At 42.8% G+C, this 7,977-nt stretch overlaps 1 non-coding gene across 1 annotated transcript; it reads left to right on the top strand.

Annotated features, from left to right (window-relative positions):
- Positions 1-7,676: 7,676 nt before the first annotated feature.
- Positions 7,677-7,770, top strand: trnay-gua (transfer RNA tyrosine (anticodon GUA)). Its single transcript has 2 exons — positions 7,677-7,713; positions 7,735-7,770. It is a non-coding gene; the product is annotated as a tRNA-Tyr (tRNA).
- Positions 7,771-7,977: the final 207 nt, after the last annotated feature.

Below are 7,977 nucleotides of genomic sequence, written 5' to 3' on the forward strand. Positions count from 1 at the left end.
GATTAATTCAGGACAGACAGCAGGGATTATTGGAGGGAATAACACAGTGTCGGGATAAAATGGATTAATTCAGGACAGACAGCAGGGAATATTGGAGGAAATAACACAGTGTAGGGATAAAATGGATTAATTCAGGACAGACAGCAGGGAATATTGGAGGAAATAACACAGTGTAGGGATAAAATGGATTAATTCAGGACAGACAGCAGGGAATATTGGAGGAAATAACACAGTGTGGTGATAAAATGGATTAATTCAGGACAGACAGCAGGGAATATTGGAGGAAATAACACAGTGTCGGGATAAAATGGATTAATTCAGGACAGACAGCAGGGATTATTGGAGGAAATAACACAGTGTAGGGATAAAATGGATTAATTCAGGACAGACAGCAGGGATTATTGGAGGAAATAACACAGTGTAGGGATAAAATGGATTAATTCAGGACAGACAGCAGGGATTATTGGAGGAAATAACACAGTGTAGGGATAAAATGGATTAATTCAGGACAGACAGCAGGGATTATTGCAGGGAATAACACAGTGTCGGGATAAAATGGATTAATTCAGGACAGACAGCAGGGATTATTGGAGGGAATAACACAGTGTAGGGATAAAATGGATTAATTCAGCACAGACAGCAGGGAATATTGGAGGAAATAACACAGTGTAGGGATAAAATGGATTAATTCAGGACAGACAGCAGGGATTATTGGAGGAAATAACACAGTGCAGGGATAAAATGGATCAATTCAGGACAGACAGCAGGGAATATTGGAGGAAATAACACAGTGTCGTGATAAAATGGATTAATTCAGGACAGACAGCAGGGATTATTGGAAGAATTAACACAGTGTAGGGATAAAATGGATTAATTCAGGACAGACAGCAGGGATTATTGGAGGAAATAGCACAGTGTAGGGATAAAATGGATTAATTCAGGACAGACAGCAGGGATTATTGGAGGAAATAACACAGTGTAGGGATAAAATGGATTAATTCAGGACAGCAGGGATTATTGGAGGAAATAACACAGTGTGGAGATAAAATGGATGAATTCAGGACAGACAGCAGGGATTATTGGAGGAAATAACACAGTGTGGGTATAAAATGGATTAATTCAGGACAGACAGCAGGGATTATTGGAGGAAATAACACAGTGTAGGGATAAAATGGATTAATTCAGGAGAGACAGGAGGGATTATTGGAGGAAATAACACAGTGTAGGGATAAAATGGATTAATTCAGGACAGACAGCAGGGATTATTGGAGGAAATAACACAGTGTAGGGATAAATGGATTAATTCAGGACAGACAGCAGGGATAATTGGAGGAAATAACACAGTGCAGGGATAAAATGGATCAATTCAGGACAGACAGCAGGGAATATTGGAGGAAATAACACAGTGTCGGGATAAAATGGATTAATTCAGGACAGACAGCAGGGATTATTGGAGGAAATAACACAGTGTAGGGATAAATGGATTAATTCAGGACAGACAGCAGGGATAATTGGAGGAAATAACACAGTGCAGGGATAAAATGGATCAATTCAGGACAGACAGCAGGGAATATTGGAGGAAATAACACAGTGTGGTGATAAAATGGATTAATTCAGGAGAGACAGGAGGGATTATTGGAGGAAATAACACAGTGTAGGGATAAAATGGATTAATTCAGGACAGACAGCAGGGATTATTGGAGGGAATAACACAGTGTAGGGATAAAATGGATTAATTCAGGACAGCAGGGATTATTGGAGGAAATAACACAGTGTGGGGATAAAATGGATTAATTCAGGACAGACAGCAGGGATTATTGGAGGAAATAACACAGTGTAGGGATAAAATGGATTAATTCAGGACAGACAGCAGGGATTATTGGAGGAAATAACACAGTGTAGGGATAAAATGGATTAATTCAGGACAGACAGCAGGGATTATTGGAGGAAATAACACAGTGTAGGGATAAAATGGATTAATTCAGGACAGACAGCAGGGATTATTGGAGGAAATAACACAGTGTGGGGATAAAATGGATTAATTCAGGACAGACAGCAGGGATTATTGGAGGAAATAACACAGTGTAGGGATAAAATGGATTAATTCAGGAGAGACAGGAGGGATTATTGGAGGAAATAACACAGTGTAGGGATAAAATGGATTAATTCAGGACAGACAGCAGGGATTATTGGAGGAAATAACACAGTGTAGGGATAAATGGATTAATTCAGGACAGACAGCAGGGATAATTGGAGGAAATAACACAGTGTCGGGATAAAATGGATTAATTCAGGACAGACAGCTGGGAATATTGGAGGAAATAACACAGTGTGGTGATAAAATGGATTAATTCAGGACAGACAGCAGGGAATATTGGAGGAAATAACACAGTGTCGGGATAAAATGGATTAATTCAGGACAGACAGCAGGGATTATTGGAGGAAATAACACAGTGTAGGGATAAAATGGATTAATTCAGGACAGACAGCAGGGATTATTGCAGGGAATAACACAGTGTAGGGATAAAATGGATTAATTCAGGACAGACAGCAGGGATTATTGGAGGAAATAACACAGTGTAGGGATAAAATGGATTAATTCAGGACAGACAGCAGGGATTATTGCAGGGAATAACACAGTGTCGGGATAAAATGGATTAATTCAGGACAGACAGCAGGGATTATTGGAGGAAATAACACAGTGTAGGGATAAAATGGATTAATTCAGGACAGACAGCAGGGATTATTGGAGGAAATAACACAGTGTAGGGATAAAATGGATTAATTCAGGACAGACAGCAGGGATTATTGCGGGGAATAACACAGTGTCGGGATAAAATGGATTAATTCAGGACAGACAGCAGGGATTATTGGAGGAAATAACACAGTGTAGGGATAAAATGGATTAATTCAGCACAGACAGCAGGGAATATTGGAGGAAATAACACAGTGTAGGGATAAAATGGATTAATTCAGGACAGACAGCAGGGATTATTGCAGGGAATAACACAGTGTCGGGATAAAATGGATTAATTCAGGACAGACAGCAGGGATTATTGGAGGAAATAACACAGTGTAGGGATAAAATGGATTAATTCAGCACAGACAGCAGGGAATATTGGAGGAAATAACACAGTGTAGGGATAAAATGGATTAATTCAGGACAGACAGCAGGGATTATTGGAGGAAATAACACAGTGTAGGGATAAAATGGATTAATTCAGGACAGACAGCAGGGATTATTGGAGGGAATAACACAGTGCAGGGATAAAATGGATCAATTCAGGACAGACAGCAGGGAATATTGGAGGAAATAACACAGTGTCGTGATAAAATGGATTAATTCAGGACAGACAGCAGGGATTATTGGAGGAAATAACACAGTGTAGGGATAAAATGGATTAATTCAGGACAGACAGCAGGGATTATTGGAGGAAATAACACAGTGGAGGGATAAAATGGATTAATTCAGGACAGCAGGGATTATTGGAGGAAATAACACAGTGTGGGGATAAAATGGATGAATTCAGGACAGACAGCAGGGATAATTGGAGGAAATAACACAGTGTCGGGATAAAATGGATAATTCAGGACAGACAGCAGGGATTATTGGAGGAAATAACACAGTGTAGGGAAAAAATGGATTAATTCAGGACAGACAGCAGGGATTATTGGAGGAAATAACACAGTGTAGGGATAAAATGCAATGGATGTTGTGAAGATGGATTGTTAAAAAGTGTTTGATAAGATGCCGGACAGGAGGCTTGTTTGGTTTTTTTTATTCGTTCACGGGATGTGGGCGTCGCTGGTGAGGCCAGCATTTATTGCCCATCCCTAATTGCCCTCGAGAAGGTGGTGGTGAGCCGCCTTCTTGAACCGCTGCAGTCCGTGTGGTGACGGTTCTCCCACAGTGCTGTTAGGAAGGGAATTCCAGGATTTTGACCCAGCGACAATGAAGGAACGGCGATATATTTCCAAGTCGGGATGGTGTGTGACTTGGAGGGGAACGTTGATCAGATTAAAGCTCACGGTATTACAGGGAGTGGGTCAGTGTGGATGGGAAGTTGGATAAAGGGCAGAGTATTGGTTAATGGATGTTTTTCAGACTGTGGGGATGTAAACAGTGGTGTCCCCAGGGGCAGTGTTGGGACCATTGCTCTTCTCAATACAGAGCAATGACCTGGGCTTGGGTACAAGGGCATAAGATCAACATTTCCTGACAACACCAAGATCGGGAGCATTAAGAACTGTGAAGAGGAATTTTAGCAACTTCAGTGTGACATCGGAACATTAGGAACAGGAGTCGGCCATTCAGCCCCTCGATCCTGTTCCACCAATCAGTGAGATTGGTGTCAGTGACTGTGGGTTTGGTTTGTATCAGAGAGGAGGAGATTGGTGTCAGTGACTGTGGGTTTGGTTTGTATCAGAGAGGAGGAGATTGGTGTCAGTGACTGTGGGTTTGGTTTATATCAGAGTGGAGGAGATTGGTGTCAGTGACTGTGGGGTTGGTTTATATCAGAGTGGAGGAGATTGGTGTCAGTGACTGTGGGTTTGGTTTATATCAGAGTGGAGGAGATTGGTGTCAGTGACTGTGGGATTGGTTTATATCAGACAGGAGGAGATTGGTGTCAGTGACTGTGGGATTGGTTTATATCAGAGTGGAGGAGATTGGTGTCAGTGACTGTGGGGTTGGTTTATATCAGAGTGGAGGAGATTGGTGTCAGTGACTGTGGGATTGGTTTATATCAGAGTGGAGGAGATTGGTGTCAGTGACTGTGGGGTTGGTTTTTATCAGAGTGGAGGAGATTGGTGTCAGTGACTGTGGGGTTGGTTTTTATCAGGCAGGAGGTGATTGGTGTCAGTGACTGGGTTCAGGAACTGGAATTAGCCATTTAGCCCCTCAAGCCTGCTCTGCCATTCAAGTTGATTGAGACTAATCTGTGCCACAACTCCATTTACTCTTCTTTGCTCCATGTCTCTTTCAACCCTCACACAACACAAATCTATCAATCTCAATATTGAAAATTTCAATCGAGCCCCAGCATCCACAGCCTTTCGGGGAAGTGAGTTTGTAATTTCCACCACCCTCTGTTTGAAAATTTGCCACCTTATTTTGCTCTTAAATGACCGAGCTCGAATTGTAAGAATATGAAGAAGGTGGCAGATGGAGTATAATGTGGGGAAATGTGAATTTTTTCACTTTGGTAGGAAGAATAGAAAAGCAGAATATTTGTAAAAGGTAAGAGACTATGAAATGTTGTTGTTCACAGAGATTTGGGTGTCCTTGTACACGGATCACAGAAAGTTAATATCCACGTACAGCAAACAATTAAGAAAGCAAATGGTATGTTGGCCTTTATTGCAAGGGGGTTGGAGTATAAGAGTAAGGAAGTCTTGCTGCAATTATATAGGGCTTTGGTGAGACCACACCTGGAACACTGTGTACAGTTTTGGTCTCCTTACCGGAGGAAGGATATACTTGATTAGAGGGGGTGCAACGAAGGTTCACTGGATTGATTCCTGGGATGAGAGGGTTGTTGTATGAGAGAGTGAGCAGAATGGCTCTATATTCTCTGGAGTTTTGAAGAATGAGAGGTGATCTCATTGAAACACCTAAAATTCTTGGAGGGCTTGACAGGGTAGTTGCTGAGAGGCTGTTTCCCCTGGCTGCAGAGTCGAGAACTCGGGGGCATAGTCTCAGCATAAGGGTTCGGCCATTTAGGACTGAGATAAGGAAACATTTCTTCACTCAGAGGGTTGTCAATCTTTGGAATTCTCTACCCCAGAGGGCTGTGGATGCTCAGTCATTGATTATATTCAAGAATGAGATCGAGAGATTTTTGGACACCAAGGGAATCAAGGAATCGGGCTGGAAAGTGGAGTTAAGGTAGAAGATCAGCCAAGTTCTTACTGAATGGCAGAGCAGCCTCGAGGGGCCGTATGGCCCACTCCTGCTCCGATTTCTTCTGCCCTCTTGTTCTGGATTCCCCTCCAGAAGAAATCATTTCTCTGTATTTACCTTATTGAATCCCTTTATTATTTTAAACACCTCGATGAGGTCACATCTCAATGTTCTAAACTCATGGGAATAAAAACCAAGTTTATGCCACCTATCCTCATAATTTAACCCTTTTAACCCCGGCATCATTCTGGTGAATCTGCACTGTACCTTTTCTAAGGCCGATTTATCTCTCCCTCGGTTCGGTGCCCAGTTCTCCAGGTGGGGTCTGACCAAGGTTCATTACAACTGAAGCATCACTTCTGTATTCCAACCCCACTCAAGATAAAGGTCAACATTCAATTAGACTTGTTGATTATTGTCAAGATTTGTAAGGTATTTGCAAAGGATTCGAGGGGATCTTAGAGTTGGGATTTTTCTTTATTCTGTCCACTCAAGGAGTTTGATAACAGACTTACTCCTTTGAATTTAGTGCTGGATTATTGGGCCTTGATGTGTTTACTTGTTTGTATTTTGTTAAATACATTTGCTGAGTGTATTTAAATTGAAGACGAGATTCCCAGGCCTGATGCTCTATTCACACATCGAAGGTGAGAGAGATGCTGTGGGACACACGATAAGTCCAGTAGCTGAAAGTGATTCACAGACTGGGTTTTGTGTTTAGTGATCCCGGGTACATTACTGATACCTTCCCTGGATCCCAAGGCTGGGAGAGGCACTCGGGAAGGACCGGGGAGCTGGGACTTGGCCATGAGAGTAATTGAAGGTATGAGAACTGAAATAATCTGCAGTGAGAAAGGAGAAAAGGCAAAATAATCGGTAATGAGGATATCAATTAGTCTCTTATCTTGAATTCATCAAGTAATTGACCCATTCTGTTTGAAACAAAGTTGATTTATTTGACATCGATCCAGAATATTGAATTTCAGCCCAGTTATAGCGGTTATTAACATCAGCAGAAACAAATCCCAACTTCCAGAATGATGTTCTGCTGCTGAAACCCTCATCCGTGCCTTTGTTTATCTCCAGACTCGACTATTCCAATGCTCTCCAGGCCCGGCCTTCCACTTTACACCCTCCGTAAACTTAAACCCACAATCTCCAGATCAATAATCAGTCCCATTATTCATTGTGTCACTGGCCCAGGCTGTGGAGAACACGGAGCAGCTCCCACTCCCACAGCACTGCGGTATGAGCAGGTACCGAGTCAGCCTCAGTCATGAGCACTGGAATCCACGAGTCCGGGTGTGTCAAAGGTGCACGGTGAACAATCACCAAAGTGAAACATTTTTGCCGCTTCCCTTCGATACCTCAGCTGGTCGAGCGACAAGACTGTCGTGGAAAATAAGACAAAGTCATCCTTCCGTCATTTGTTCAATTCCTGCTCGAAGGAGAACGCGTGATTTTGCAATAAGCAGCAATTAGTTCAAGGTCGCTCTCTTAACTTTACAGGCACCTCACAGATTAACATGTTGCCATGAAGGCACAGGACGCCTCTTTTCCTTTCTCAAACCTGAAAACTTTCTGTGTCTGCCCAAACAAGGCTGCTCTGCCTCTACTCACCAGCAGGGAGCGCTTTTGAGCAGCAATACTTCAAAACACTCAGCTCTCGCTTTCAGGCAAAAGAAGTCTTCGATCAGCACCGGACTCCACGAGTCTGAACGTGTCAACAGGCGCACGGTGAACAATCACCAAAGACAGCACTGTTTATCACTTCCCTTCGATAGCTCAGCTGGCAGAGCGGAGGACTGTAGTGAATAAAACAAAATAAAGTCATCCTTAGGTCGCTGGTTCAATTCCGGCTCGAAGGAGTGAGTGTGATTTTGGAATAAGCAGCAATTACCTCAAGGTCACTCTCTGAACTTCACAGGCAGCTCACAGATTAACATGTTGCCACTCAGGCACAGGACGCCTCTTTTCCTTTCCAAAACCTGAAAGCTTTCTGTGTCTGCCCGAGCACGGCTGTTTCACTCGAGCATTTCCCTCTGCTCACCAGCAGGGAGTGCCTTTGAGCAGCA

Source organism: Heptranchias perlo, unplaced genomic scaffold (genome assembly GCF_035084215.1).
Source record: "Heptranchias perlo isolate sHepPer1 unplaced genomic scaffold, sHepPer1.hap1 HAP1_SCAFFOLD_275, whole genome shotgun sequence".
NCBI classification, from domain to species: domain Eukaryota; kingdom Metazoa; phylum Chordata; class Chondrichthyes; order Hexanchiformes; family Hexanchidae; genus Heptranchias; species Heptranchias perlo.